This window comes from Rhinoderma darwinii, chromosome 1 (assembly GCF_050947455.1).
Source record: "Rhinoderma darwinii isolate aRhiDar2 chromosome 1, aRhiDar2.hap1, whole genome shotgun sequence".
In the NCBI taxonomy this organism is placed as follows: domain Eukaryota; kingdom Metazoa; phylum Chordata; class Amphibia; order Anura; family Rhinodermatidae; genus Rhinoderma; species Rhinoderma darwinii.
In genome coordinates, this window is record NC_134687.1 from 276,967,501 (window position 1) to 276,979,531 (window position 12,031).

Consider the following 12,031-nt stretch of genomic DNA (forward strand, 5'->3'; position numbering starts at 1 on the left):
GGCCGAAATACGTCCGTCAATCACGGACGTAATTAGTGTGTGTGCACATACCCTTAGTGTTTCACTGACAGCAAGCCTATTAGGTCCCATCTATGGGCGGGGCCTAAAAGGCTATTATACGTGGCAGGCCAGGAGGCCATTGTTAGGCCTCCGGTTGCCATAGTAACGATTGGCATCCTCACGATCACATCGTGTTGATGCCGATCGCAACAAACCACTATGATGCCGCAAACGCTTTTGATCGTGGCTTCTTAGGGGTTAATGGCAGGGATTGAGCTAGATCCATACCCTGCCGTTACAGCACGGTGTCAGCTGTAACATACAGCTGACACCTGTGGCCGAAGTCGCAGGCTCAGCTTCTCAGCCTGTGCCATCTTTCATTTGCGGCCGGAAGCCTTTTAGGCTTCCGGCCTGCTTATTTTCATGTCCCAATTCTTCAGCAAAAACCTATGGTGTCAAAATGTTCACTATACTCATAGATTAAGTTCTCAAGGGGTGTATTTTACCAAATGGAGTCACCATTCAGGAGTTTTTACTGTACTGCTGGGGCTCTGTAAGCGCAATATGGCGCCCAGGAATTAATCCAGCTAAATCTGCCAAAAGCCAAATGGTGCTCCTTCCCTTCTGAGCCCTGTTGTGTATTCAAATAGCAGTTTATCCCCACATATCTACTCTAGAGAAGTTGCTTTACCAATGTTGGGGTGCTTTTTCTCCTTTACTAGTTGGGAAAATAAAATTTTTTGAGCTAAAGCTAGATCTTATTGGAAAAAAAAGGTACCGAATTTTTCGGACTATAAGACGCAGTTTTTAGCAAGAATAAAGCTTGCTAAAAGTCCCTGCGTCTTATAGTCGGCAGTCAAGTGACCCAGCAGCGCCAGGCCCCCTGACCGCTCCTTACTTAACCCCTTCCGACCCATGATGTGCCGGCACAACATGGAGCGGGGAGCGGATGACGTTTGGAGCGGGCTCACGCGCTGAGCCCGCTCCATACACTGCAGGTGTCAGCTGTGTTTTATAGCTGACCTGATGCTCTAACGGCCAGGAACAGCGATCACACTGTTCCTGGCCGTTAAATTAGTTAAATTCCGCGTTCAATAGCGACCTTGACATTTATAGTGGTTTTCCCATGAAGGACATTTATGACATATCCACAGGATATCCTCAGAAAAAGCGTGGTCCACAGGATATGTCATAAATGTTAGATAGATGCGGGTCCCACCTCTGGGACCCGTATCTATTTCTAGAACGGGGCCACTTGACTTCCTGGTTACATGGTCGAGTTACGCAAACAGCGTAACTCGCTGAGCTACGCAGTTTCCGTAACTTCCATACAACTGAAGCTACGCTGCTTCTGTAACTGCCATTCACTACTATGGGAGTTACGGAAACAGCGTAGCTCAGCGAGTTATGCTGTTTACGTAACTCATCCATGTATTGCAGTGTATTGTACCAGCGATCTAATGATCACTGGTTCAAATCCCCTAGGGGAACTAATAAAATGTGTAAAAAAAATAAAAATTTGAGTGTAACATTTTTGTAAAAGTTAAAAAAAACCTTTTCCCATTTTTCCCCAAGCACAATGTAAAAATAAAAAAATTATAATAACATTGGTATCGCTGCGTCATTATTTGACTAACACAGTGAACGACGTAAGAAAAATAAATGCAATACCCCAGAATTGTTGTCTTTTGCTCACCAAAGAATAAAATAAAAAGTGATGAAAAAATCATATGTACCAAATAAAATCGTGCTAATAAAAACTACAGCTCGTCCCACAAAAAATAATCCCTCACACCGCTCAAACGATGAAAAAATATAAGTTATTGCTCTCAGAATGTGTTGAAACTGAACAAATTATTTTTTTTAACCAATAGTTTTTTAGAAGTAAAATATGATTTTTTTTCCCACCTATTTTCTAAAACCTGGGTGCATCTTGTAGTCAGGTGCGTCTTATAGTCCAAAAAATATGGTAATTTTTTATTTTAATTGCCAAATTCTAATAAAATCTGTGAAACACCTGTGTGATCGAAATGCTCACTTTACCCCTAGATGAATTCCACAAGGAGTGTAGTTTGCCAAATTGAGTTACTTTTGGAGAGTTTCTACTATACTGGTACCTTAGGGGCTTTGCAAAAGCGACATGGTGCAGAGAAACCTATCCAGCAAAATCTGCGCTCCAAAAGCCAACTGGCGTTCCTTTCATTCTGGGCCCTACCGTTTGCCCAAACAGCAGTTTATGACCACATATGGGATATTTCCCTACTCTGGAGAAATTGCTTTACAAATGTTGGGGTGCTTTTTCTCCTTTATTTGTTGAGAAAATGAAAAATTTTGCGCTAAATCTGTGTCTTATCAGAAAAAAAATTATACTTCATTTTTATTGCCCAATTCTAATAAAATCTATGAAACACATGTGGGGTCAAAATACTCACTACACCCCTAGATGAATTCCTTGTGGCATATGGTTTCCAAAATTGAGTATTTTCTTAAGTGTTTCCTTTGTTTTGGCACCACAAGACCTCTTCTAACCTGACAATGTGCCTAAAATATATTCTAATAAAAAGAAGGCCCCACAATCCACTAGGTGCTTCTTCACTTCTAAAACCAGTGTTTCAGTATATTAGAATACAAGGGCGACTTGTGGGATATTTCTAAAAGCTGCAGAATCTGGGCAATAAATATTGAGTTGTCTTTTTCTGTTAACACTTGCTGTGTTATAGAATTTTTTTTTATTCAAATTGAATTTCTGCAAAAAAAAATATGAAATTTGTAAATGTCACCTCCTTGCTTTAATTCCTGTGAAACGCCTAAAGGGTGAAGAAACTTTCTAAATGCTATATTGAATACTTTGAGGGGTGCAGGTTTTAGAATGGTGTGATTTATGAGGGTTTCCCAAAATATAGGCCCCTCAAAACTACTTCAGAACTGAACTGGACTCTATAAAAATAGGCTTTTGAAATTTTCTTGAAAATGTGAGAAATTGCTGCTAAACTTATAAAGCCTTGTAACGTCCTTAAAAAATAAAAGGACGTTCAAAACATGATGCCAACATAACGTAGACATATGGGAAATGTTAATTAGTAACTGTTTTGTGTCGTATTATTATCCTTCTTACAAGCAGACACATTAACCCCTTAACCCCTTAAGGACACAGCCTGTTTTAGCCTTCAGGACACAGACGATTTTTTTCAAATCTGACGTGTTAATTTACGTGGTAATAACTTGGGAATGCTTTCACCTAGCCAAGCGATTCTGAGATTGTTTTCTCATGACATTGTACTTGATGTTAGTAAAAAAATTTGGTCGATAAATTCAGTATTTATTTGTGAAAAACACCAAAATTTAGAGAAAATTTGTACAAATTAGCATTTTTCTTAATTTAAATGTATTTGCTTGTAAGACAGATAATACCACACAAAATATTTACTAGTTAACATCCCCCATATGTCTACTTTATGTTTGCATTGTTTGTTGAACGTCCTTTTATTTTTCGAGGACATTACAAAGCTTAGAACTTTAGCAGCAATTTCTCACATGTTCAAGAAAATTTCAAAAGGCGATTTTTACAGGGCCAGTTCAGTTTTGAAGTGGCTTTGAAGGCCTTATATATTATAAAGTCCCCATAAATCACCCCATTTTAAAAAATGCACCCCTCAAAGTATTCAAAACAACATTCAAAAAGTTTCTTAGCCCTTTAAGCGTTTCACAGGAATTAAAGCAGAATAGATGTGAAATTTACAAATTTAGGTTTTTTTTGCCAAAAATAATTTGTAATAAAAACATTTAGTACCACAGAAGGTTTTAGCCAAGAATTGTAACTCCATATTTATTAAGCAAAAATAGGAAAGGGGGGAGGAATCCTCCAGCTCACCTGACACAATGGAGTGTGTCGCTGATAGCGCCCGGATCCTCGTGTCGGCACACGGTAGGAGACAAGGAAGAGAAGAAGTTAGGATACATATCTCAGCCAAGTCTAAGGACGCAGAAGCCGTCCGAAACGCGTAGGCTCCGAGGACACCACCACCCGCTTTCATCACACCAGGACTCTACTGGATTTCTCTTAAAAGGACTATTAAACTTTTTATATTCCATACAGCGCTGGATCCTAACTTCTTCTCTTCCTTGTCTCCATATTTATTACCCTGATTCTACAGTTTTTAGAAATATCCCACATGTGGACCTAGTGTCCTCTTGGACTGAAACACGGACCTCAGAAGCAAAGGAGCACCTAGAGGATTTTGGGGCCTCCTTTTTATAGAATATATTTTAGGCACCATGTCAGGTTTGAAGAGTTCTTGTGGTGCCAAAACAGTGGAAAGTCCCCAAAAGTGACCCAAGTTTGGAAACTACACCCCTCAGGAAAATTATCGAGGGGTATAGTTAGCATTTTAACCCCTCAGGTTTTTTGCTAAATTTATTGGAAATAGTCTGTAAAATTGAAAATCCACCTTTTTTCTGAAGAAACGTAGAATTTTTAAATTTTTACAAGGAATAAAGGAGAAAAATAACCACAACGTTTGTAAAGCAATTTCTCCAGATTACGGCAATACTCTATATGTAGTAATAAACTGCTGTTTAGACCCACGGCAGGGCTCAGAAGGGAAACAGCGCCATTTGGATTTTGGAGCACAGATTTTGCTGGAATGATTTTCGGTGCCATGTCGCGTTTGCAACCTCCTGGGGGTACCAAAAAAGTGGAAACCCCCCAAAAGTGACCCCATTTTGGAAACTACACCCCTCAAGGAATTTATTGAGGGGTATAGTGAGCAATTTGACCCCACAGGTTTTTTGCTGACTATAGTGGAATTAGGCCCTGAAAATGAAAATCTACATGTTTTCTAATAAAATGTTGACATTTTTTATTTTTATAAGGCATAAAGGAGAAAAAGCACCCCAACATTTGAAAAGCAATTTTTCCCAATTACGGCAATACCCCATAAGGCCTTATTCACACGACAGGGTCCGAGTGTCGGCCGATAAAAGGAGAAAAAGCACCCCAACATTTGAAAAGCAATTTTTCCCAATTACGGCAATACCCCATAAGGCCTTATTCACACGACAGGGTCCGAGTGTCTGCCGATAAAATCGGCCATTTTTGGGCCTTTTTTTCCCAGCCGGTTTGCATCAGTTTTGCATCCGTTTTTTTCCCTGTCCGTTTTAAAATCGGATGAATTTCATTTAAATTTGTTGCCACACACAGCCCTCTGTAGATAATACCACAGTCCCCCTGGTAGGTAATGCCACACAGCCCCCTGCAGGTAATGCCACACAGCCCCCTGTAGGTAATGCCACCCAGCTCCCTGCAGGTAATGCCACCCAGCCCCCTGCAGGTAATGCCACCCAGCCCCCTGTATGTAATGCCACCCTGCCCCTTGCAGGTAATGCCACCCAGCCACCTGTATGTAATGCCACCCAGCCCCCTGCAGGTAATGCCATTCAGCCCCCTGTATGTAATGTCACCCAGCCCCCTGCAGGTAATTCCACCCAGCTCCCTGTATGTAATGCCACCAAGTCCCCTGTAGGTAATTCCACACAGCCCCATGTAGGTTGCACCCCCCCCCCTTCCAGGAAAAGTCACTGAATTCAAAGTCCATATATGGACAGTGTAGTCACTGACTTCTCCTGGAGAGGAATTCCGCTTCAGAAGTGAGTGACGTTACTGTGTCCATATATGGACAGTTTGTTCAATCACTTCTTCTGTAGCGGAATCCCCGGCCATAGGGTCGGGGATTCCGCTTCAGAAGTGAGTGACGTCGCTGTGTCCATATATGGACAGTGTAGTCACTCACTTCTCCTGTAGCGGAACCGGGGCCGGGGATTGGGGATTCCGACTCCTACAGGGAGGAAAAAAATACCCTCCTCCTCACATGGACTCTGCACTGTGAGGAGGAGGAGGAGAGAGAGCGCGAGCGACGGAAGACACGGCCGTCAATCGGGACACATTCCGGTGATGGCCGTGTATTACCCGGCCCCATAGACTTCTATGGGAGCCGGGCGGCCGGGTAAACGGCCGAAAATAGGGCATGTTCCATATTTTGACGGCCAGGTTTCCCGGGCCGTCAAATAATCGGTCGTGTGAATAGCCCCATTAGGGGTCTATTGTTCCTACTGCAGCCATGTGACGGCCGGGAAACCCTGTCGTGTGAATAAGGGCTCAGTGGTCATAAACTGCTGCTTGGACACACGGCAGGGGTAAAAAGGGAAGGAGAACCATTTGGAGCTCAAATTTCGCTGGAATGGTTTCGCAAATGGTGCCATGTCACATTTACTAAGTGCCTGCGGGACCAAAACAGTAGGGACCTCCCAAAAGGGACCCCATTTTGCAAACTACACCCCTTAAGGAATCTATCTAGGGATATAGTAAGCATTTAGACCCGACTGGTCTTTTGCAAAATTTATTGTAATTAGGCTGTAAAAATGAATATCAGCGTTTTTTTCCACTAAAAAGTTTATTTTTTTCATTTTGACAAGGGATAAAGAGGAAAAAGCACCCCAACATTTATAAAGCAATTTCTCCTGAGTACGGCAATACCCCATATGTGGTAATAAACTGCTGTTTGGACACACGACAGGGATCAGAAAGGCAGGAGCGCTATTTGGCATGCAGATTTTGCTGGCTTGGTTTTTGGGCGCTATGTCGCATTTGCAAAACCCTGAGGTACCAGAGTACAATAGAAGCCCCCAAGAAGTGACCCCATTTTGGCAAGTACACCCCTCAAGGCATTTAACGTTTGCCTGGACATATGACAGAGCTCAGAAGTGAAGAGCAACATGCGCATTTTAGGTCCATTTTGGTGATTTTGACAGCATTGGCCCACAATTGCAGGGCTCTGAGGTCAAATAGCAAAACAAACCCCCAAGTAGTGACCCCTATTTTGGAAACGACACCCCTTGATGCATTTTAAGGGGTGTAGTGAGCATTTTGCCCCCACAGGTGTTTTTCCATCAGTAATTAATGCGCAGCGGATGGTGCAAAGTAAAAATTTCAATTTTCCGCTGATATGCCATTTTTGTGCGCAATATTTTGTGCCCTGTTTGTGCCACCAAAGATACACATCTCGTAAACTGCTAAGCTTGTTCCCCCGGGTATGGTGATGCCATATATGTGGATGTAAACTGCTGTTTGGGCACGCTGTAGGGTTCAAAAGAGAGGGAGCCGCATTTGATTTTTGGAGCGCAGATTTTGCTTGGCAATTGTTCTGTTTGGGGTTTTGCTGGTATTTCAGTTTGTAATGTGGGGGCATATGTAAGCTGTGCGAAGTACATCAGGGCATAATAGAGGGTATAATAATGCGGTAAATAAATAATATTTCAGAGATATGTGGCCGTGTCGCTCTGATAAATGGGGCCAGACGTTATCCGCTTTTGGACACTCTGCACATTATGTGTCGCTATATTCTGAGAGCCAGAACTTTTTTTATTTTTCAGTAAAAAAAGCTGTGTAAGGGCTTGTTTTTTGCGGGAAGGGTTGTAGTTTTTATTGCTACCATTTTGGGTTACATGCGACTTTATCATCACTTTTTATTCCATGTTTTGTGAGGGGTGGTGATAAAAAAAATAGTGACTCTTTCGTTTTTTTTTTGTTTTTTTGCAGCGTTCACCGTGCGGGAAAAATAATATTATAGGTTTATAGTTTGGGTCGTTACAAACTCGGCGATACCAAATATGTGTACTGTTTTTAACATTTTCACTTTTTTCCAATGATAAAAGGCTTATTATAGGAAAAAAGGCAGTGTTTGTTTTTATTAACTTATGTTATTAAGTTGAAACTTTTATTTTTACACTTTTATGAAACTTTTTAAAAAATATATTTTTTGTCCCACTAGGGGACTTGAGGTCCTGCACCTCTGATCTTTACTCTAATGCATTGCACTACCCACGTATTAGGCGGGGCCTAATAGGCTATCATACATGGCAGACCAGAAGGCCATTATTAGGCCTCCGGTTGCCATAGCAGCGATCGGATTTGTCACGATAATATCGTGACGATGTCGATCGCTACAATTCACTAAGATGCCGCGATCGCGGTATCTGAGGGGTTAGTGGCAGGGATTGGAGCTAGCTCCGTTCCCTGCCGTTACAGCACGGTGTCAGCTGTAACATACAGCTGACACCAACGGCTGATGTCGCAGGCTCAGCTTCTGAGCCTGCGCCATCTTGACATTGCGGCCTTTTAGGAGCAGTCATTGGAACCCCGCGATTTCATTTCAGGGTTCCGATCGGCTTGTAAACACCATAGATGCAGCTCTCGGTTTTGAGGGCTGCATCTAAGGGGTTAAGCGGCCGGATGGGAGGCTAGCTCCGGTCCTGGCCTTGAAGCAGTGATAGCGTTAAGCTATCACTGCTTTAAAACCGTGTCTGCCGACACAGTGCCCTGTTAATGCTGTGACGTAATAGTCCGTCAGTTTGCGTTAACAGGACAACTCCTGTGACGGACTATTACGTCACATAGCGGGAACCCCCAGGCCAATTTGAGTTTTTCATTTTCGTTTTTTCCTCCCCGCCTTCCAAAAGCCATAACTTTTCTATTTCTTGGTTGACATAGCCATATGAGGTCTTGTTTTTTGCGGGACAAGTGTTAGTTTTTCATGGCACCATTTATTGTACCGCATAATGTACTGGGAATATGTAAAAAAAAATATTTGTAGGGTGAAATGGCCAAAAAACAGCGATTGCACCATTTTTTGGCGTTTTGTTTTTATGGCATCCATCAGGTGGTAAAAACTACATATTCACCTTATTCTACAGGTTAATATGATTACGGCAATACCAAATTTATTTCTTTTTATGTTTTATGTTTTACCACTTTTAAAAAAATAACCCATAACGTTTCTATTTTTCCAGCAATTTAGAGGTGTGAGGGCTTAAATTCTGCGGGGCAAGCTGTAGTTTTCGCTGATACCATTTTGGGGTACATGTGACTTTTTGATCACATTTTATTCCTTTTTTTTAGAGAGCTAAGGCGACCAAAAAACAACAATTTGCATTTTTATATCTTTTTGTTTTACATCATTCACCAAGCGGGATAAATAACGCTATATTGTGATAGTTTGGACATATATGGACGCGGCGATACCAGTTATATTAACTTTTATTTTTTTTTAACATGCTTTAGGGAAAAATTGGCAAAAGTTGTTTTTTTTAAACTTTTAATATTATTTTTTTTGGAACATTATAAAAATCTTTACTTAACTGTTTTTTACTTTTTTTGCTAGTCCCCCTAGGGAACATGAAGCAGCGATCGTTGGATCGCTTGCATGATATACTGCAATACTAACATATGGCAGTATATCGTTATTCTGACAGTCTCCTTTGAAGCCCTATCGGAGGCAGAGCTTCAAAGGAGTACAAAGATGGCAGATCTGGGGGCCTTTATTAGACCCCCAGGCTGCTATAACAACCACTGTAAATGGCCGATTGCGCCGCGGAGGCGCACCCCTGGTTCTAACAATTTAAATGCCGAGGTCGCGATTGACTGCAGCATTTAAGGTGTTAAACGGGCGAAATCAAAGTGAAGTTTGATCCCGCCCGTTGCATTGAGGTGTCGGCTGTGTAACACAGCCGTCACCCACTGAGTATGGAACAAGCTCAGCCCGTTAGCTCGCTCCATACTTCCCCTTAACGGCTGCTGTGTACCAGTAAGTGACATGTCGTTAAGGGGTTAAAATTGAGAAAAAGCAAATTTTTGCAAATTTTCTCCAAATTTTGGTGTTTTCCATATATAAGCAATGAATTTATTGACCAAATTTTACCCTGACATAAAGTACAATTTGTCACGAGAAAACAATCTCAGAATCGTTTGGATAGGTGAAAGTATTTCAAACTTATTACCACATAAAGTGACACGTCAGATTTGAAAAATGAGGCTGTGTCATTTAGTCCAAAAGTGGCTGCGGCGGGAAGGGGGTTATTCCGTCAGGACAACCCCTGTCCATATGCCCTATTTGCCGCCTTCACATCAGAGTGGAGAGCCGATAACAAGCAGAGACTCTTGCTCTGGCGGATTTGAGCTGTCTATGTATAACATAGATGGCCATGGGAAATGCGCCAAATTTTCTTGAGGTGTACACCTCTTAATAAGTTTGGCATATCCTTAGTTTACCGTGCAACAGAAATAGAGATCTACACCTGCTATGAGCAGTTGTACATTTGCGCCAGTTTCTGGAGTAAGATATGGTAAATCCGACGTTTTGTCATAGACTCCGCCCCTCCCACTACATTACACCCCATGTTATCCCATTTTTGGACAGCGGCAAGAGAATAATTTTAGCGCCTAAATGTGCAATTTTTTTATGCCAGAAAACTGGCGTGGACCTTTTAATATATTCCTCCCACAGTCCCTGGTGTCACGTACCGCCTTGGCGGTAAGGCAGCTGGTCAACAGGGCGCAGGTGAATGTCTATAGTTCGTATAGGTACCTGTGGCAGCCCAGACAGCAGCAGGGCAGGCTCGGCTAGGACTAGGCAGCAGGTAGACGTCAGGCGAGGTGAAGCAAGTCAGATGTGGAATACAGCACGACACGACATTGGCACAGCACAGTGCTCGACCAGGATGGTATGGAATGCAAGGAACGGGAACAGGAACTGGAACAGGTACAGGAAACACACTAGGAGGCCATCACATAGACAAACTAGGAAACATCAACAACGCTCAGGCATAGAAGCAGGGGGCTGGACCCCTTTTATAGTCCAGGATACTCACGGGTCAAAGTTCATCAAAAGTCCGGTAAGCGCTCTGCCCCATTAAGAGCGGGCATGAGCGTGCGTGCGCACCCTACGGGCTGAGGCGAGTGGAAGCGAGCGCTGGCGTCTCCGGAGGAGGAAGCTGGGGCCAGCGCTTGCCGACTCGTGGCTGGGGCTGTCAGGAGGGGATTTGAGCTGACAGCTCGCAGCCACGGACATTACAGTATCCCCCCTCTTACGCCCCCTCATCTTGGGACCAGAGCGAGAGAGAAACTTCTTCAGAAGAGTAGGAGCATTGAGATTCTCCTCTGGCTCCAAAGACCTATCTTCAGTATCAAACCCCGTCCAATCCACCAAATAAAAGGTCTTTCCTCTAACTTTTTTGGTGTCCAAGATCTCCTGAACCTCAAAGGTGTCTGAAGGGCCACTGGAGGCAACCACAGGGCTAGCAGTCTTGGTGTAGCGGTTCAGAACCACCGGCTTCAGGAGGGAGACATGGAAAGAGTTGGGGATCTTGAGGGTAGAAGGCAACTGGAGCTTATAGGCGACAAGGTTGATCTGCTGTAGGATCTCGTAGGGTCCCAGGAACCTGGGAGCAAATTTGCATGATAGCACTCTTAGTCGGATATTCCTGGAAGACAGCCAGACCCTCGTGCCAGGAAGAAAATGAGGAGGTTCCCTTCTCTTTGTGTCAGCCTTCCGTTTCATGCGGTCGACTGCCATTAGGATGGAGGATCGAGTCTGCTGCCAGATCTGCAGGAAGTCTCTAAAAGTGGAGTCAGCCGCTGTTGGTGTTGGCCGTAAACATGAAGAATGATGTATTCCTTGTAGACTCGCTGGTGTGATTTTTGTAGGAGAACTCAGCGCATGGGAGCAACTGCACCCAGTCATTATGCTGCTTGGAAATGAAGTGGCGTAGGTAGTTCTCCAAGATCTGATTGATCCTCTCGACCTGACCACTGGACTGAGGATGGTAGGCGAGGAAAAGTCCAACTTTATACCTAGGAGTCCGCAGGGGGCTCTCCAGAACTTCGAGGTGAACTGATCCCCCCGATCAGACACAATATGCTTCGGCAAGCCGTGCAGGTGGAAGATGTGTTGGATGAACAGCTTGGTCAGCAGAGGAGCAGAAGGAACGAAGTGGGCCATCTTTGAAAATCAATCTACCACCACCCAGACAGTACTGCATCCGGCAGAGAGAGGCAGATCTGTAATAAAGTTCATAGCTATATGCTGCCAGGGAGCATTGGGCACAGGTAATGGCTGGAGCAGACCAGCAGGTCTGGAGTGAGCGGCCTTTTTAGCTGCACATACAGAACAGGAAGAAACAAAGTCCATAATGTCCTTGG